Source organism: Gorilla gorilla, chromosome 19, assembly GCF_029281585.2.
Source record: "Gorilla gorilla gorilla isolate KB3781 chromosome 19, NHGRI_mGorGor1-v2.1_pri, whole genome shotgun sequence".
NCBI classification, from domain to species: Eukaryota; Metazoa; Chordata; class Mammalia; order Primates; family Hominidae; genus Gorilla; species Gorilla gorilla.
This window is the reverse complement of record NC_073243.2, coordinates 110,390,219-110,410,146: the sequence shown is the minus strand read 5'-3', so window position 1 is coordinate 110,410,146 and position 19,928 is coordinate 110,390,219. Positions and strand designations below refer to the sequence as shown.

Here is a 19,928-nt window from a genome sequence, read left to right as displayed (position 1 = left end):
CACATCCAGGGCAAACACCCGGCTCAGATCTCAGCCATGTGAGGGCTCAGCTTTCAGGGAGGGCTCGCGGGGGTGAGGCAGGAGTGCAGGTGAGTCCTGAGAGCTGCCGCACAGCACTGAGGTTGTAGTAGGAGGAGCTGCAGCATGCATGCTCTCAGGCTTGTCACCGAATCAAACCAGGTCCGTCTGCCGGCACACAGTGGAAAGCCGAACACCGAAGCACTGGGTTTTGCAGCAAGAAAGATTTTTTGCGAGTCGACTGGCCAGGAGACAGGAGGAAGTGCCCAGATCTGCCTCCCCGAGCTGGGGTTGGACCGGGTCTTCCAAGCATGCAGTAATGAGGTGTGCTGCCATGGGGCTGATGCTGGGGCTCCACTAATTGGATCCTGGATCCTCATTCGGTCCCCGTTCCCCAGCCCCAGCACTTAGGTTCCCCCACGTTGCACATGTGGGTTCTCTGGGCATGCTCAGGTTATATGACCTTCAGCCTGGGGGTCCACGGCAACTGAAGAACAAGTCACAACTCCATTACACGGATGTTGAACCAGATTGGCCAGATGTGGCTATAAGCTGGGCATGGTGAATCCTGCCTCAGCCAGAATTATGTGCAAAGTTGGAAATGAATGTGTTGCCATGGGCTGAGCCCACGTGGCTGCCGTGTTCTGGGGGACGTGGACCCATTTTGTGTACGTGGCTCATGCATCTTGCCAAAAGGTTCACTGGTGTGGTTTATCCTCAACACATGTCCAGGGAGGCCAGGTGCAGTCACTCCACAGTGCTTTTCTGAGCCTGCAGAGCCATTGCCACACCTGGGAGGCCTGGACACCCACAGCCTTCATCAAATCAGTTCTCACTCCTGGGCCTTCATTATTCTCAGTCTGTGTCCCATGTGCCACACAGGTGGGTTGCTGGGAGTTCAGCTGCAGACACTCCCGGGTGCAGTGTTCAATATGAGTGAGGGAAACTGAAAAAGGAAATGAAGAAGGGGAAGGGGTAGCTTCTGGGACCTGTTGGATAATGACTGTCCCTTAGATCCAAATCTGTCCACATATCCTCTATAAAAGCACAAAGCAAACAAAACCACCCCCAACCAAACAGAACACAGAGAACAAATAACACAAACTTCAACTGACACATAAAAGATGAAACAAACATTTGAACCCATCAGAGCTGGCAAGGGGGCCTACAGCAGAGCAGAGTGAGTTGGAGTGTGCTTGGAAGACAGGAGGGTTTGCAGTGCCCACGTGTAGGAGGAAACCCACGACATTCACCAGAGGAGACGTCTGTTCTCCTAGAGAGGGACACAAAGAGGAGATCTAAGGCAGATCAGAAGGCTGTGCCGGGAGCTGAAAGGACGATGCTTGGAATGTGCGCAGGACCCATGGATGCAATCCTGTGGACAACTGTCTGGGGAGAGGAAAGCTTCTTGGAAGGGGGAGATGCCGCTTCGATAAGGGCGCTACTGACCCAGGGTGTTATCGAAGAATCAGAAAGAAACAGGCCCCCAAAGTTGTCATTTATCAAACAAATTGGACTTGACTATAGCCGATAAGAGGGTGCTCTTAAACTGAAAAGTTGAGTAAAACACCCAGACTCCCTCCACAAGGCATCAGCTACCGCTGGTTCAGGAAAATCTGACACAAATCATCCTGAACAAAACAAGAAATCAGCGTCCAGCCATAAAAATTGACTATAAGAGAGCCAAAATTGAGAATAAGAATAGAAATTTCAGCAGGAGAAAAACCTACCTCAAAAAATCCTCAAAGCTAATGAAAAGTGTACCACAACCCTCCAAGATAAACAAGCAATTGCAGATTTAAAAGGTCATCACAAATCAGAGGCTCAAAAACTCAGAATACAAATAGATAAATACTGGAAGGTATAAAATTACAGCTAGCAACATGCAAGTAAGAAACTGAAGAAAAAGATAGAAATCATAACAGAAAGTAAGGATAAATTATGGGGTGCCCAAGGGAAAACATATATAACCAAAAGCACAGTAAGAGACTTAGAGAACAGAAATAAGAAGATACAAATAAGAAATTAAAATGAAAATAAAGGAAATTAAAAATATGAGAAAATAATAAATATAAAAGCCTGTCAAAGAATATACAACACAGATGCAACTGGAGTAAATGAAGACTAAATTAACACAATGGAACAGAACTGATATTTAAAACTATAATTCTGGCCAGGCATAGTGGCTCATGCCTGTAATCCCAGAACTTTGGGAGGCTGAGGCGGGCGGATCACCTAAGGTCAGGAGTTTGAGACTAGCCTGGCCAACATGGTGAAACATTCTCTCTACTAAAAATATAAAAATAGCTGGGCATGGTGGTGTGCACCTGTAATCCCAGCTACTCGGGAGGCTGAGGCAGGAGAATAGCTTAAACCAGGGAGGAGGAGGTTGCAGTGAGCCGAGATTGCGCCACTGCACTCCAGCCTGGGAGACAGAGTAAGACCTCATCTCAAGGAAATAAAAACAAACAAACACTATAATTCCATACCTATAATCTCAGCACTTTGGGAGGCTGAGGTGGGAGGATCCCTTGAGCTCAGGAGTCTGAGACCAGCCTGGGCAACATGGTGAAACCCTGTCTCTAAAAAAATATAGAAATTAGCCAGGTGTGGTGGTGCACATCTGTGGTCCCAGCTATTTGGGAGGGCTGAGATGGGAGGATGGCTTGAGCCCAGGAGGCAGAAGTTGCAGTGAGCCAAGATTGCACCACTGCACTGCAGCCTGAATGACAAAGCCAGACCCAGTATATATATATGTATATATATATATATATACATATATATATACACACATATATATATATTTTATATACTTTGTTGATGAGATGAGATTCATGGGAAGTTGCGGACAGTGATGGGAAAAGGTGTCGGGAGCCTGCGTCACACCTGGGGCCCATTGAAGTGACCGAACAGCACTCTGAAGGCATGAGCACTTCCCGGTATGGAAATCATTCCTCAGTTTCCAAAAACATCCACATTTGTTTTTCTACGAATGGTGGGATTTTATTTAATTATATTTTATTGTTCAACCCTGTCTGTGTTTTGTAAGTTTTCTGAATTTAATTCTACCTATTGAAAGATGCCCATCATATACTCAAGAAAATCAACTTGGAACATTGAAATCAAATACAAAAATTGTGGGATGGAGCTAAAGCAGTCCTTAAGGAGAAATTGATTAATGCCTATATTAGACATGAAGAAAAAGTTTAAATCAATTATCTTTGCTTCCACCTTAGGGAGCTAGTTAAAAAAGAAAAAAATTAAGGTCAAGGTAGGTAGGAAAAAAAAGAAATAATAAAAACAGAAGGAAATTTAATGAAATATAAAACAACAGAGAAAATTTACAAACCCAAAATTTGTTATTTGTAAAGATTAAGGCCAGGTGCAATGGCTCACACCTGTAATCCCAGCACTTTGGGAGTCTGAGGTGGGCAGATTGCTTGAGCTCAGGAGTTCAAGACCAACCTTGGCAACATGGCGAAATTTCATCTCTACAAAAAATACAAAAATTAGCTGGGCATGGTGGTTTGAACGCCTGTAGAAGGAAGCTACTTAGGAGGCTGAGGTGGGAGAATCACTTGAACCCAGGAAGCGGAGGTTGCAGTGAGCCAAGATTATGCCACTACACTTCAGCCTAAGCAACAGAGTGAGACTCTTTCTCAAGGAAAAAAACAAAAGATTAATAAAATTGAAAATCCCTTAGCAAGACTGATTATTTAAAAAAAAAAAAAAGGCAAGACAAATCATCAATGTCAGGAACCAGGAAGGGGCATCACAACAGGTCCTGCAGACACGCAAAGGGTAATGAGTGATGACACGAACAATTTCATGCTGATGCATTCGACGCTTAGATAAAATGGACAAATTCCTTGAGAGACACACATTACCAAAATAAACCCAGGCAAAAATAGAAAATTTAAATCGCCCTATATTTGTTAAAGATATTAATTCATAATTAAACTTCTTACAAAGAAAATTCCAGGCCCAAACAACTTCACTAGTAAATTCCATCTAGTATGTAAGAAAGAAGTAACATCTATTCTATATAAACTCATAAACTAGAGGAGGAACTATCATTTCCTAAAGTATTTTATGACGTTGCTATAACCAGAATTCAAAAACCACACTATAAGGTCAGAAATTGACAGACCAATAGCCTTCATAAGCATAGATGCAAAAATCACTAACAAAACATAAGCATATCAAATTCAGCAATAAGTAACAAGAATAAGATATCATGATTAAGTTGGACCACTTAATCATGATTCTAGAAAATTCTAGAAATGCAAAATCTGTTTAACATAAGAAAATAAATCAATGTAGTTCACCATATTAACAAACTAAGGAAGAAAAATTATATTGTCATTTCAATAGATGCAAATCAATTATTTGAGAAAATATAACACCGTTTTATAACTGTTAAAAACTCTTAGCAAATGTTGGTAGAAAATAGTTGGTAAATTTTTCAACTTGATAAAGAGCACTTACCGCTTCTTCTCAGTATAGTACAAGAGGTACTAGCCACTGCAGTAAGACATGAATGGGAAATTGAAGTCATATTAATTCAGAATAAAGAAGTAAAGGTGCTGAGGGAAAGAAGCTGAATGCCAACTAGTTTATGCTGAATTATTCCATTTACATGAAAGTCTTGAACAGGTAAGACTAAACTTTGTTGTTGTTGTTTGTTTGTTGTTGACGAGATCAGATTCATGGGAACTTGTGGGCAGTGATGGGAAAAGCTGTCGGGATCCTGCGTCACACCTGGGGCCTGTTGAAGTGACTGAACAGCACTCTGAAGGCATGTCCCTGTATGGAAATCATTTCTCAGTTTCCAAAAACATCCACATTGGTTTTTCTACAAATGATGGGACTTTATTTAATTATATTTTATTGTTCAATCCTTTTTTTATTTGTAAGTTTTCTGAAATTACTATGTATTACATTGGTAAATCAAAATATTAACTAATCCAATGTAGTCCAAACAGTAAAAATACGACCTAAAATTATCTCAAGGTATAAATGCTTAGTAAAGAGTGATGTAGGGCTTAGCTCTCTTCTGAGCTATTTGATGAGCTCTTTCTAGAAGATGTTCTTACAATGAACTTGGGTAACAGAAGAAAGGATTCATAATCATAATCAAGGCCTGGGGCTGGGAGGGCATCTGGTCAATAAGAAATTGGCCTCTAAACCTCGAAGGTTCAGGCCCGAGGTTGGTCGGTTACTCCTCTCGGGTCAGCCTTGGAGGCAGCTGCCTTGTATTGGCTTCTTGACTCTTTGTTCTTCCTCTTCTCCATGTGTTTTGGGTCACAGTTCCTTTCTTCCTAAGTTTCACAAAGTCCTCACTGAGGTCTTCCTCCTGCCATGTCCTCAGTTACCTCCTGGGCTCAGCCTCGCAGGAGGAGCTCCCTCTGTTGCTGCTCCCCTGGGCATCGGGCATCTGGCATCTTCAAACACCACACGGCCTTCCAGTTCTTCTCCCATCCCCACCCACCCATGCCTCCGTGGGGAGGGCGGCAACTCTCCCAGGTCTTTGCCTCTGGAGGGCTGAGGCCCCACTCTCTTCCCAGGATTTGTGCCAATTGCTTTGGTGACACAGACACATGGGATCCCGTCTGTCCTGTCACTCCCTGTCCCCTCTCGGAGCTTCCTTTTTTTCTGACCCCTTCTGGATGCATTCAGGGCAGGACACAGCGGGCAGTGGGAGCTGCGAGGAGCCTCTGAGCACATGGAGCTGTCTCCTCCAGGACTGTCCTGAGGGGCAGTGGACACAGCCCACAGCAGACGCCGGCCTTGCTGAGCAGGGAGACTAAGGACAGCAGCCTGGTGAGACCAGGAGCTCAGCTGAGAAGAGCCGCGCCCTCTCCGGGGAGAGCCCTGCGCCTCCCGTGCGGCGTCTGTTATGGTGGATGCCGCCGGCAGAGAGCGACACTGCGGACTGAGCCGTGTCCTCCAAATTCATAGGCGAGGCCCCAGCCCCCACGGGACTGTATCTGGAGCTAGGACATTAGGGAGGGAATTAAGGTTAAATGAGGTTGTGAGGAGGGCCCTGACCCGATAGGACATGTCCTTGTAAGAAGAGAAATCCACACCAGGGATGCGCGTGCGCAGAGGAGCAGCCGTGGGAGGACGCGGGAGAAGCCACAGTCTGCAGGCCATGAAGAAGCCTCGGGAGAAACCGCCCAGTGGCCCCTTGGTCTTGAACTCCCGGCCCCCAGACTGGGAGGGAACAGTTTCTGGTGTTGAAGCCCCGGCCCGTGGTACTTTGTTACAACTGCCTGAGCCAACAAGGCCGGATGAAGAGGAAGGACAGCAGTGTGCCAGGTGTGTGTGGGCCTTGCACAGCGGGGGAGGCTCTGGTGTCAGGAGGTCCTGTCTTCAGCCTGGCTGGGTAGTGCTGGTGAGTCAGCTGACATCCGGGGCTCTGTGTTCATTGTCTACCTTGTGGGCAGGAAAGCAGATGACCCTCCTGCATCGAAGCCCCCTGGGCCTCTGGTCACCCAGAAGTCAGAGTCGGGAGACACACACCTGCTGTCCATACCTGCTGCCCTGGTGCGACTGCAAAGAAAGGCAGAGACCCAGGGGCATCGGCTATGGCACCAGGACGCAAAACACCAAGCGCCTCTCCCTCCCTGGGAACACTGGCAAAGGCGCAGCGAGCCACAGCCTGGCGTGAAGATGAGGGTTGGTCTGGGCCGTGCTTGCCTGAGCAGCCCAGGGTTTCCTGTGCCCTCCAGCTGAAAGCTGGGGGCCTGCGGGGTGACCCAGGCTGCAACGGTCACAACGAGGGTAGCACTGGCTGTCACTGGCTGTCCCAAGCAAGCCCTTTGTCTCTGAGAGGGCAGGGTGCATGTGTGTGCATGTGTGTTACGGGCACCTTCCCAGCAGGAAAGCGACATGCCAGCTCCCCTCACCCCACTCGGGGGGCCAGTTTCCACGGTCTCAGCTTGGTTGGGGGTGTGGGCGCTCCCTTGCCCTAACCCCCGGGGGAGCCCATTTTCCCAGACACAAGGACAAATCAGGCCGGCTCAGCTGGGGACAGCCAATTTCCTGCATTTATTTGTTTCTCCCGAAAGAAGGCTTCTGTTTGGTTCTAATGAGTAGCTTTTCCTAAAGAGAAACAATAATAACAGCAGAAACGTAAGTGGATTCTGTAAACTTGTAATCATATGTGTCAAACACAGTGTGGTATTTTCCCCCGCAAAATAGAAATGGTGGGAAGTCATACGGAGTGGGTGCAGGAAATTGTGTTTTCTCTGACAGAAGTTAATTCTAAACTAAGTATTCCCTGAAAGGAAAGCAGGGAAACATTTTTACATGTCTATCATTCGTCCTTAGAGGACACAAAACAAATATGTTTTTTAATGCTTGACACCAGCATTATTCCGGGTGGCCTCGGGCTATATGCTGTTTTCCAGTTTGTAGAATTGGAGGAGAGGAAAACAGCTCTGCATTAAGAGGAACATATTGTACAGGTTAATCATAAGCACGCAGAAATCAGAACGCTGCCAGCCGGCAGGACGGAAGGCCTGGGCGCCAGGAGTCGCGGGAAGGCAGGGAGGCAGAGGTGGCAGCAACGAGGGGCCAGACCAGGGTCACTGCCCTGGTGGCAAACGCTTGTGGATGTGCCATGGGCTGGAGCTCTTTTGGGTCCCTCTCCATCAGGAAGCCGCCCTTCACAGGTCTCCCAACGATGCTTAGGTGCAGAAGGAAGCTCCTTGGAAAGCCGAGGGTCATTTAATCAGAGTCCATTCCCCAGGAAGTCCCCGGCGAGGAGCACTTAGGCAGTCAGGTCCTGAGAGGCAGACGGCACCATCAGGGCCAAGGCCCCGGGGCTGTCCCAGATCCTCCTGCGAATGTGGTGGGAATTACGACTGCTCCGCAAAGTGAGCCCAGACGCATACATTGCATAAAAGCATAGCGGCCGCAGGGCCGAGGTTCCGGAGGGCACTTGTTGCTTCGGGGTGTGTGTGGCCCCACCTCGGGGTCTCTTCTCCAGCTTGGCCTTCGGTGACTCCCACCCCAGCCTCTCCCGCTGGGAGGCAGGCCCATGTGCGCCCTTTCGGTGGGGCGTGGAAGTCTTGCTTTGGTGGGAGGCAGCCCTACCTGGGATTTCCACTTCGAGGTTCCTTCTTTTCCATGGGATTAGGAGTGTTTCATCGCTGACCCTGGGGCCAAGCTTCAGGATTTCTAAGCCCACAGTCCCCCATGAAAACCCAGCCCACGTGGCTGATGCTGGGGGAGGGCTCTCAGAACAGGGGCTCTTGGGGTCCCTGCCCTGTGAGAGTTCAGCAAGAGGTCAAAGTGTGCAGCTACTGGCCCTGGTCCCCACTGCCTGTCAGCCTCCCTCCCCCACCCAGGGCACACATAGGCCTTCCTGGACCCCCGCAGGGGAACCCCAGCCCGTGCACTTGCCCCATCCTGAGGGCGATGTGAGGCTGAGGGGCCCCAGGCCACGGGTCCCATTCCTTCCCGCCTCCTGCCAGTATGGCCTCCCGAGCACAGGCCCTTTACCATCCTTCCGAAATTCTCAGCAGCATCTGGAAGGGAGCTGGAAACATGGCCCAGGGAGTGAGTTGCCCACAGAACATTCTAGTCCGATGCTGGCCCCAGCTTCCCTTCTTCTTTCCTAGGCTATGTGCCTTTTACTCCCAGAGGCATCCGGCCACCCTGGCTCCTGTGGGGATGTTGTCTCTCCCACTCTGTCTCATCTCTCCCTCCCTGTCTCTGTCTGTCTCTGTCATACATTCACGCTGCGTGATGGCCGATTTGGTCCAGCAAGAATGTGGTGCTGCGACCCCTCCCCTCCAGAGCATGGCTGCCACCACTGCCCAGGGAGGGTGGGAGGAGGGACGCTCTGTTCTCAGTTCCAAGAGGATCACACTGAACCCCAAACAGGTCTGCTGTTGGCATCAGAGATGCCTGTGGAGGGACTCGGCTGGCAGCCCCTGGCTCAGGGATCAGCATCCTGCCAGGGGTGGCTCCCGGGTGTCCTTTGCTGGACTCCGGCCTCGCCACTTCCCTGAGGCCTTCAACATCCAGTCTTGGGGGACAAAGCAGTTTCCGTTGATAAAAGAAAAACTTCAGCCAAATTAAATGTAAAGGAATTTAATTGAACAATGGATGATTTGTGAATCAGGCAGCCTTCCCAGCCATAGTAGGCTCCAGGACTCCAGTGCAGCCTCGGGCAGAAGAATAATTTTGGACAGAAAAAGGAAAGTAATGCACAGAAGATGGAAGTGAGGCCCAGACACAGCCGGATTGTTACAGGTTGGCGTTTGCCTTATTTGAACACAGTTCAAACAGCTGGCTACATGTGATCGGCCAAATCTCAGTGATAGGCACAAGTGTAGGCTCTGGCCTGTTTACACCTCCACTTGTTATAGTTGACAATATGCAGAAAAACCTTTAGGCTGAACTTAAAATATGTAAGGAGGCAGCTTTAGGCTAAAGTTGATTTAGCACCGTGCATTTTGAAACTCACATTGGCAGGAATCTCTTTTATTCACTTTCCCCAAGATGTCTTCTTGGGTCTTCCGACAGTGCCTCGCTGCACTTCAGGATCTTTCTCTAGGAACATCAAGCAGGCGACTGAATGGATCCTGCATCCTCGTTCTCAGCTCAGCCCTTCCCTCTGTCAGAAGTGGGGAGGGCAGAGACACTGTTTCTGGAAGGTTCTTCTGTATCTGCTCTCCCACCCCCATCTCACCCTGGCCTACACCCTGGGACCTGGTTTCACAAGGACCTGGCAGAGCAGCCTTGGGACAGACCCCAGATGCTGGAGGACGGTGCAGCTGCCTCAGCCTCACCCCCAGCCTCAGCTTCAGCCTCACCCCCAGCCTCAGCCTCAGCCTCACCCTCAGCCTCACCCTCAGCCTCAGGCTCAGCCTCACCCTCAGCCTCAGCCTCACCCTCAGCCTCACCCTCAGCCTCAGCCTCACCCTCAGCCTCAGCCTCACCCTCAGCCTCACCCTCAGCCTCAGCCTCACCCTCAGCCTCACCCTCAGCCTCACCCTCACCCTCACCCTCAGCCTCACCCTCAGCCTCAGCTTCAGCCTCACCCTCAGCCTCAGCCTCACCCTCAGCCTCGCTAGCTCCCCTCCGCAACTCCACCAAGCCCCAGGACAGCTCTGAGCCGTGCTCACTCTCTCCTGGGCCAGGCTGCAGACAGCACTGCCAAGCCACCACTTCCCCACGATCTCAAACAGCAAAGGCTGCAAATGCTTGGATGACTTTTTGGTCCCCAAAACTTTCTGGACTCACACCTGAGAAGGCACCTCTGAGGGGAGCAGGGCTGCAGCTGCCCAGACCAGGAGGGAAACTCCAGGGCTTGGTTGCTCACCTGGTTCCCCGCCAAGGTGGCCTCTCACTGGGGCCATTTAGCTGAGGGGGTTGCTGAGCTGGTGTGAGACCCCTGAGGCCAAGTTCCCCAATCTCCTGGGCTGTGTGTGGCGGTTCCTGATCCAGCTGTCCCCTCCTCATGTGTGAAGCACAGGTGGCAACTGCAGGCACCGCTCAGGAGCCTGGGGGGGGTGGTGGTGTCCATGCAGCTGCCAGTTCGTGCATCCTTGGTGCTGTGTCTCAGCAGGAGACAAAAATGTCACCCAACGTACCCCTCAGAAGAACCCCCCTGCCTCATCTGGTACTCCCCTAGACAACTCCTAAATAATGTCAGTCTCCTTGGTAGGGGTTAATAAGGCCCCTGACAGAACTTGGGTGATCACTTCAGAGCCTTTCGGCCTTAGAGTAATTCTGCCATTGCACCGTCACCCTTGGGAACTGTGAGCATTCCCCATGGGAGCACCCATCTTGTCTCAGGAAACTCACGTTGATCACTGCCCACTGGTTCAGAATAAAATATGGTCTGGACTGTTGAAGTGGAAGCCCCAGAAATGCTTAACGCCTTTTTCAGTGCTTTCATTTTCCTAAACGGGAGGGATCCTCCAGTGTACATATGTGTGCACACACACACTCATAAACACACCACACATGCAAACATGTAAACGCACCACGAGAACACACATGAACTACACATGCACTAACATGCCATGTGTGCATGCACATACCACACACATGCACACGTCTGAGCACACATACCACGCATGTGTGCACCCTATGCACTCACACACGCACATTCACACGTGTGCTCACCTGTGCACACATGCACAGCATGCAAACATGCCACACACACACCACACATCTGTGCACACATATGCTCTGCCCTTCCACATGACATTCAGTTGTTCTCTTGCAAGCTCTTACCTTGGAGTGGGCCCTGTCCCCAGAGATCCCTAAGAAACAGCCACGCACAGTTTGTCTGAAACTGGGCTCTGGACACAGAGCTCCGGAAGGGGTCCCCTGCCTTTGAAAAGGCCACAGGACTCTCAGCAGCTTGTAAGGACTTGCATGTCACAGTATGGGTTTAAAACAAAGACGGGTCCCTCTGGTCTGTCAGATGCCATGACCAGCATCGCCCAGGTTGCTCCTCCTCTGGCTGCTAGGAAGGGTGAGGCTGGTAAGGCTGGATTACTTATCAGTGGGGAAGGGTGAGGCGGGTAAGACTGGATTACTTATCAGTGGGGAAGGGTGAGGCGGGTAAGGCTGGATTACTTATCAGTGGGGAAGGGTGAGGCGGGTAAGGCTGGATTACTTATCAGTGGGGGAATTTTTGGGCCTTTTGAAGTGGCTTTGTGAGTCTGGAGGCTCTGAGTTTGGCCCGGCGCCTGCTCTAGGGGCTGACACGCGCACCTATAAATAACAGCGGTGACAGGTCTCCTGTCAGTACCCGCTGATGGACGGCCCCTTCTCCCGCCATTACAGCCTTGTGACTCTGGGAAAATTAATTTAAGTGGTAGTTAATTTCTAATGAATTCCACTCAAGCGGCTAATATGGTCCCTCGGCGTTATGGTAACCTTCATGGATCATTGCATTATGTAAATAAATTCTACTTTATGCTGGTTTATTAAAAAAGAGAGTGAAGATTGGGAAGCCTGGTGAAATCTTCTCTCAGACGCACACAACTAACAGACAGCAGGGAGATGTTTAAGGAAGGGAAGCCGCCCAGCCCACAGGTGCTTTCCTGGAAGGCTGCGCTTCTCACCTCTAACTTTCCAGATGGACCCCACTGCCCACTTTCAGGGCTCCACATACATATCTCCAAATCTCCAAATTCCGTTTTGTTTTGTTTGAGATGGAGTCTCACTTTGTCGCCCAAGTTGGAGTGCAGTGATGCGATCTCGGCTCACTGCAACCTCTGCCTCCTGGGTTCAAGTGACTCTCCTGCCTCAGCCTCCTGAGTAGCTGGGATTACAGGCAGGCGCCAACAAGCCTGGCTAATTTTTTTTTTTTTTTTTTTTTGTATTTTTAGTAGAGACGGGGTTTCACCGTGTTGGCCAGGATGGTCTCAAACTCCTGACCTCAGGTAATCCACCCTCCTCAGCCTCCCAAAGTGCGGGGGTAACAGGCATGAGCCACCACGCCTGGTCTCCAAATTCCTTGTGTCATCATTGTATTCCAGATGGAAAGAGGAGTGTTCTGCGTTAAACCACATGCAGTTCCTCATAACCCTCAGAGACAAACCTTGGGAGTACCCTGATCGGAAGCCTCACTCTGAGGACAAGTGCAGGCCGGAGGACCTGGGCGTGCTTCGGCTTCCTGGTCCAGCATGGAGAGGGACGGGCGTGCAGACTCCCCATAAATTCTTCCACGCGACCCTCAGCAGCCCACCCTGTGGAGGCCCCTCCATGGCCCTCCCTTGCCCACTCCTGGTCACTCCAGTCCCCTGGTGGCATTCGCTGAGGCAGAGACGCCCTCCACCCTGCAACTCTTTCCCGTCTCGGCACCCAAAGCCTTCCGTGCTCCCAGTCTTCCTCCAGTGCCTGGGCACCTGCTTTTCCCCTGCTGTGGCACCATCTTTTTCTATGTGGGAGTCCTCAGGGCTGGAGCCGGGACCCCTTCTCTACCTACACATTCTCCTGGGGGACAGAGTCCAGCCCTTGGCTTTCAATATGCTTTGTTCGGTTGTCTAATGCTGCGGTCAAGCCACCCTAAGGCAGGACTTCAAATTCAAATAGTAATGACCTTGCATGTTGTTCCCAGGTCTGGGTTGACTGGGCTCAGCAGGGCTGCTCTCGTTCAGCAGTGGTCAGATGGTGGCTGTGGCTGGGGTCGTCTCCTTCATCTCACCTGGTCCTCAGACTGAGGCTCCCATACCTGGACTCCTCTGGCGCACCTCTGTCTCAACGGCCTCTCCGTGCAGCAGCCTCCGGGTCTGGCCACTGAATGGTCCCGGGTCGAGGGCCCCAGGACAAGCCCACAGAGGCTTCGTTGGTTTCCTAAGCTCACTTTTCATTGTATTGATGGAGACGGTCGCAGAAGCCCATCCAGGCAGGTGGTGTGGGGGCAGAGACCTCACCTCCTCAAGGAAGAAGGGTCCAAGAATTCTGGGCACGTTGCAAAACTTCCCACTCTTCCTGTGGCCTAGACACCCTGATCTTCACCTCCAGACTCAGGTCCAGCCTCTGGTCCTCTGTCTCGGGGGCTCACCCACATGGGCTGTTTGAGGGTGCTTTGCCTTCCTCCCACTCAGTTTCCTGCTCACTGTGGGTTTAGCCGGCGGCAGGTGCTAGCAGATCAGAGCAAGACGGAGGCTTTGCTTCAGCTCTCCCTGCATGCAGCAAGCCTGGGCGTCTCGGGGGCCCCTCCACACAGCTGCCCTTGGCTCCAGGAGCTGCCCCTCCCCTGCCTGTCCTGTGACTCGTTTTAAACCCTGCTTTTATATTTATGAAAGCTGGTGGCCAGGTGTGGTGGCTCACACCTGTAATCCCAGAACTTTGGGAGGGTGAGGCGGGCGGGTCACTTGAGGTCAGGAGTTCGAGACCAGCCTGGCCAATGTGATAAAACCCATCTTTACTAAAAATACAAAAATTAGCCGGGTGTGGTGGCACGTGCCTGTAATCCCAGCTACTTGGGAGGCTGAGGCAGGAGAATCGCTTGAACCTGGGTGGCAGAGGTTTCAGTGAGCTGAGATCGCACCACTGCACTCCAGCCTGGCAACAGAGTGGGACTCCACCTAAAAAAAAATGCTGGCTAAAGCTCACCTGTCATCACCCAATTCCCACGTGCCATCTCTTTCCTGCCTGCCCCCACCAACACTGTTTCTCTGAATATCACGATGGGACCCAGCCTGAAGGCACCATTTTTCCTTCCAAACTCACCTCTTCCCAGTTCCCCACTGAGCAGAAGGAAACACCATCCACTCAGGCGCCCAGTCAAAAATGAAGAGGCCAGGCGCAAATTCTCCTGTTTCATCACCACACATCCAATGCACAGGTGTGTCTGGTCTACACCCGGGTCTACCCTGGAGTCTACCCTGGGGTCTACACTGGGACCTACACTTGGGTCTTGCCTCGGGTCCAGGGGTTTCCCCGTCGTCCCCTGCCAGCCACGGTGCCCTCTGGTTGGGCCACCACAGCAGCTCTACCTGGCTTCCTGCCGCAGTCCTGGTTCCTGCCGTCTGTTCCACACATGGGGCCAGATGACCCCTGGAAGCACCCATAGGGCTTCCCGTCACCTTTGGGACCATGCCCACCCATGCCCAGCCTCCAGGCCCTGCCCCATCTGACCCCCCAGCTTGGCTCCCTGCCCTGCTCCAGCCGCCACCTAGACCCAGAAACATGCCGTCCCAGGTGACCCTCATGGGAAGGGACCCCAAGGGGGAGTTGGGTGGGGGTGCGTGCTGGGAAGACTTCCCAGGACCAGCACAGAAAGAGGCAAGCTGCACACAGGGCCAGCAATGACAGCATGCCAGAGCAGAAGAAGGAAAAGTAGAAGGCGAGGCTGGGGACTTGAAACAACTTTGCATCATTTACTATTAATTGAGTCCAAACAGACAGTACAGGAGCAACTCCCCTACATCTAAAACCAAATCATCATGTCTCGAGGCTCTTCCTCTGCGCCGCTGGCGGCCGTCCATTCTACAAATGACCTGCCTGCTTGCCTAAATGCGTCCTGACGGGGCCGAGGGAAGGCGGCACCCCTCGTGTGTGATGCTGTGGCCGTGTCATGGGCAGGGGCGTCCCACGTCCACCTGCAGCTCTTGCCTTTGTCCGATTCTTCTTTCAGCACAGGGGGTGCCGGTTTCAGGTGGAGCCCGTGCTGCATGGCCCTTCTGTTTTCAGGCCACACCAGTGTCCACCCAGCGGGTTTCTGGGTTTGATGGCTCTGCTCAACATTGGGAGTAAAGAAAACCCAACCAGGCCCCCACTGGGGAACGGGACCTGGGCTTGGCCTGATTTGATCCATGCTCCTGAGGCCTGTGAATCCCAAGGCTGTGAGTGGCATGTGCTCCAGGGTCTCTCCAGATGGGGCTTTGTCTGGGGTCACACGAGGCTGTCAGGGGCCTAAGCAGGGCCCGGATTTCCTAGGGAGGCCCTGGAAGGAGGCCATGCATGAGGCTGGAGCCTGCAGGAGGTGCCTTCGTGGGTAGCCTGCCCTGCGGGAAGCTGCTGTTGGCAGACCTGGCAGCCCCGGTCCTTTGCTTGTCCTTAGGTGAGCTTCCAGCAAGGCTGCAGCAAAGATTTACAGGCGCCCAGGCTGCTGGGCAGGCTGAGGCTGGGGGAAGCAGCTCTCCTGGGCAGGTGAGTGTGAGCTGGGCGGTGCCTCCCGGCCAGGCCTGCTCTGCCTGCATTCCCCACGCAGCCCATGGCTTTCCCAGGTGAGGCTGAGGTAAACCCAAGGAAACTCACTGTGCGGCAGTTTCCTTTGCCATGCACTCTTCCATCAGAGATGGCCTCCAGCCTACCCCCAGCCACCTCCCATCTTCCATATCCCCGTCCTGGAGGGCTGCCTCGCCACCCACATCTGGCCCCCTCTGTCCCCGCCACCTCCCCACACGGAGCAGACCTGCCCTGGGTCGGTCCTCCCTTCCCAGGAACATCTCCTCCCTTGCCCCTGCTGCCCCCGAAGCTGCTGAGCCGGAGTCTGAATCCTGCCCTGCCTCCACTGGGTCCCCGGGAGGGCAGGGCTGTGTGGGTCCCCCTCCCTAGAGCCCACCCCGCCCACGTTCTGGCCAGGACTGGGGCGCTGGACAGGAGAGGAGGGGCTCGAAACCAGTCTTCCTTCCCTCCTGGGGGCGGGCTCCTCGATTTTTTTGAGACCCCCAATTGCTGCAGGGCCCAGACCAGGAGGGGTGCCTTCCGGTGGACCAAATGGCCTTTACCCACGTGCCCAGCACCTGCCTTCAGTGTCTCCCTGACACCCTGTGGCCCGGGAGCTGTGGCAACCTCATCCTGTCTTCCCTCCTCCCTCCCCTCCTGCTCTTTTTCTGTCTCCATTTCTATCTATCTCTGTCTTTGTTTCTCTGTCTCCATCTCATTCTCTGTAACTATATGTCTCTATGCCTATCTCTGTCTCTGTCTCTTTCTCTGCATCTCATCCCCCAGGGGTCCCCATCAGCTTAACGGGGGTGTCCCCCTCCACCCGCCCTGGGGTGGTACACTTGGTGGGGAGACGGTGTGGTGCAATGCAGTGGATTTGAGATGGGGGGGCAGATCCAATCACTGGCTGACGGGGGCTCCCCCACTTACAGATGGGGTGACCTGGGGAAAATCACTTCGCTGCTTTCATCTGTAAAGTGGGAGTACTGGTGACATCCGCCTCCTGGAGTCACTTTGAGGATTGAATTGATGAATACACCCTAAGCAATGCCTCGTGAGTGGACCCCGTGTAAATGCTGGTGTGACCATTACCCAGGTCCTGGAGGGCACCCAGGCACGCGTGGCTCCTGTGGGGTTCCTGTGGCTGAGACTTGGGAAACGTCAAACAATATTCATAGCAACACCTCCAGACTGTGAGCCGTTAGCACCTGACCACGACAAGGGCTGCCTTCTCTGTGAGTAGAGACAGAGATTACATTTTGTGGTGGGAGACGCAACTTCACAGTAGCCTGGGTGATACCTGTGAACTCAGCAGCTACGATAAACACTAAAGCGAACAGCAAAATTTGCATTTCAAAATAGTAAAAGTAAAAAATCCAAATTAAATTCCGATGGTATTGAGAGCTGAAAGCCATTTGTTAATAAAAGCCTTCCAATGAAAAGCATTAGAAAACCTAACAATAATTATTGGAGTCTTACCACGTGCAGTTCTTCGTAAGCAAGTTTTACTGCAAGTCCTATGAGAAGGTTCAAAGGTTCTGGCCACAGAGCACCAGAACCAACGGATCCAGCCGCCAACAGCTAAGAGCGACCCCCCTCCTTTCCTCAAAGCAGCCTCCGATGAAAGCAATGTCCAGGTGACGCCGGGAGAGCTGCCTAGAAGGATGAGAGGAGCAGGGGCAGCAGGTGTTTCCTTTGTCCTCCAGCTCTTCGGCGTCTGACTGCCTGGAAGGTTGGGAGTAACCGCTAGAGCACTGGCCACCCTATCGTGCCAGGAGTTTGTCATAAGGATGGAAAGTAAGCACCAGGGTTGGCTGGTGAGGGAGAAGGGAAGAAAGAGACCGGGAAGTCCAAACACGGAGATGCCCTAGCCGCCCAGAGAGCCTTTGGACGGCCTTCCTTGAGGTAGGCAGACAATACGCTGCATGTTTGGTTTAAACCACGGCTGAGGCAGGAGAAGAGGGTCTGGAGGTGGGGAACCTAAGGCTGATTCACGCTGACTTCCTAGAACTAAATCAAAAGGAAAACCCCAACTTTCCATGCCCAAATAACCAAAGGACCAGAGGCTACTCTCTTTGCAACCTCTCTCCCTTTTTTCTGAGTGGCAGATGAAAAATTGAAAATACCTCTGATTAGTCCCCTCCTGCAACCAGTCAGGCTGGTCTAGGGCTAAGTCTTCATTTGCATAGGAGTATAATGCTGTAACTTCACTTCAGCCTCTGATTGGTCACTTTCCACAACCAATCAGACGTTTGCATAGGGTATAACTTTGTAACTTTGCTTCAGCCTCTGATTGGTCCCCTCCCACAACCAGTCAGACAGATCATGGGCCACTACTTCATTTACACAGGGTGTACACCAAGTAACCAATGGGAAACCACTAGAGGGTATTTAAACCCCAGAAAATTCTGTAACTGGGCTCTCCAGCGCTTGCTCAGGCCTGTTTCCATCATGTGGGGTGTACTTTCATTTGCAATAAATCTCTGCTTTTGTTGCTTCATTCTTTCCTTGCTTTGTTTGTGCATTTTGTCCAATTCTTTGTTCAAGACACCAAGAACCTGGGCACCCTCCACCAGTAACACTGCTATTTTCATCCCTTCTCGTTTGAAGTGGACACAATTTATAACCAGCTGTTCATCTTTGGATGATCAGGCAGGACTCTCCTAATACATGAATCTATATACATACCATGCATTTGGCACAGTGCGTGATTCAAGATAACAGCTTAATAAACACTTGGCTGGATGAGTAAAGAATTAGAGTTTGATTCACTGACCACAGGAAATGCCTTTATCCTATCTCAAACAGCATGCTAGTTACTTAAACTGATAAAAATTATACATAAGAAATCGATGACAATTTTGGAATAGGTGACTGCATTCTCAATCACTGAAAGAACCATTATGCTTTTGACAGAAACCTTAGGAGAAAGACTTCCTGAGAGACGGCAGACAGGCCGCCAGGATTTCTGGGTAGCAATTCATCCTGTGTTGACTAACAGCATCACTCTGTAAGGAAAAACATGCATCGCTTTCTGAGGAAAAGACAATGAATCTTTAGTGGTGGCCAGCCAGGGGAAGCAATTCTCATTTCCACCCCGGGGAGCTGCTTGGGTGGGTCCTAAGGCTCCCGGGGCTGGCTTCCTGACAGCATGTTTCTGAACACTGACACAGCCAGAGTGAATTTCTCATGCAATGCAAAACAGCTTTCTTTGTTGTATGCATTCCTCATTTCTTCCATGCATTTTAAATAGGAAATGACAAGTGGGAACTGGGAGAAAAAAACAATTAACCTCTAATTGGGAATCATGACCACTAATTATAAAATAGGGGGAAAATGCTTTAAAAGTCAAAAAGAGGAGTGAGAAAAGATAAAATTGTGCATACATGCAGAAAAACACCCTCAGTCATAAATAATGCTCACCATATCCTAAACCATCTTGAGAAAATGAAGGACGCAGCCACCTGGGGGAAGAATGGGGATGCCCCTGGGTCACCGGCAGGAGCTGCGGTCCAGATGCAGCCTCAGGTTGCAAGACGGTGCACAAGACAGGAAAGAAACAAGAATTATAGGCATTTGTTTAGAGACTCACAGGATAGAGCCCAGAGGTCCTGCAGGAGCCAATAATCCTGCTGGCTTCTAGGGAGAGAAACTGGGTCTCGCATTCGGGAGAGAACTTCACTATATACTCAGGTGTCTTTTGCATTTTGAACCATGTGAACACATTATCTAGTAATACTAATTTAAATTAAAATTATTTTCAAAAACATTCTATACCACTGTAGTGGGTTGACTAGCAGCCCCCGCAAAATTCCTGTCTACCTGAAACCTCGAAATGTGATCCTATTTGGAAATAGAGTCTTTGTAGATGTAATTAAGAATTTCCAGATGAAATTATCCTGGATTAGGGTGGGCTCTAAAGCAATGACGGGTGTCCTTCTAAGAAGAGGAGAAGGCACAGATCCTGGAACAGAGGAGAAGGCCTTACGAAGACAGAGGCAGAGGTTGGAGCCCTGTGGCCAGAGCCCAGAATGACCTGGGGCCACAGAAGCTGGAAGAGGCAGGAGGAATCCGCCCCTGGAGTCTTTGGAGGAAGCACTGCCTGGCCCACACCTGGATGTTGGACACCTGGCCTCCAGAGCTGTGAGAGAATACATTTCTTATGTTACAGTTTGTAGTAATTTTTTATGGCAGTCACAAGCAACTAACATATCACTTCATTCCTTTTTACATTATCTTATCCTCTAAAGAAGTAT

At 51.1% G+C, this 19,928-nt stretch overlaps 1 long non-coding RNA gene across 1 annotated transcript; it reads right to left on the bottom strand.

The window, feature by feature from the left end:
• Positions 1 to 9,086: 9,086 nt before the first annotated feature.
• On the bottom strand, positions 9,087 to 11,530 carry LOC129528103 (uncharacterized). Its single transcript, XR_008673315.2, has 3 exons — positions 11,278 to 11,530; positions 10,358 to 10,589; positions 9,087 to 9,649 (listed from the first exon to the last, which is right to left on the bottom strand). It is a non-coding gene; the product is annotated as an uncharacterized lncRNA (long non-coding RNA).
• Positions 11,531 to 19,928: the final 8,398 nt, after the last annotated feature.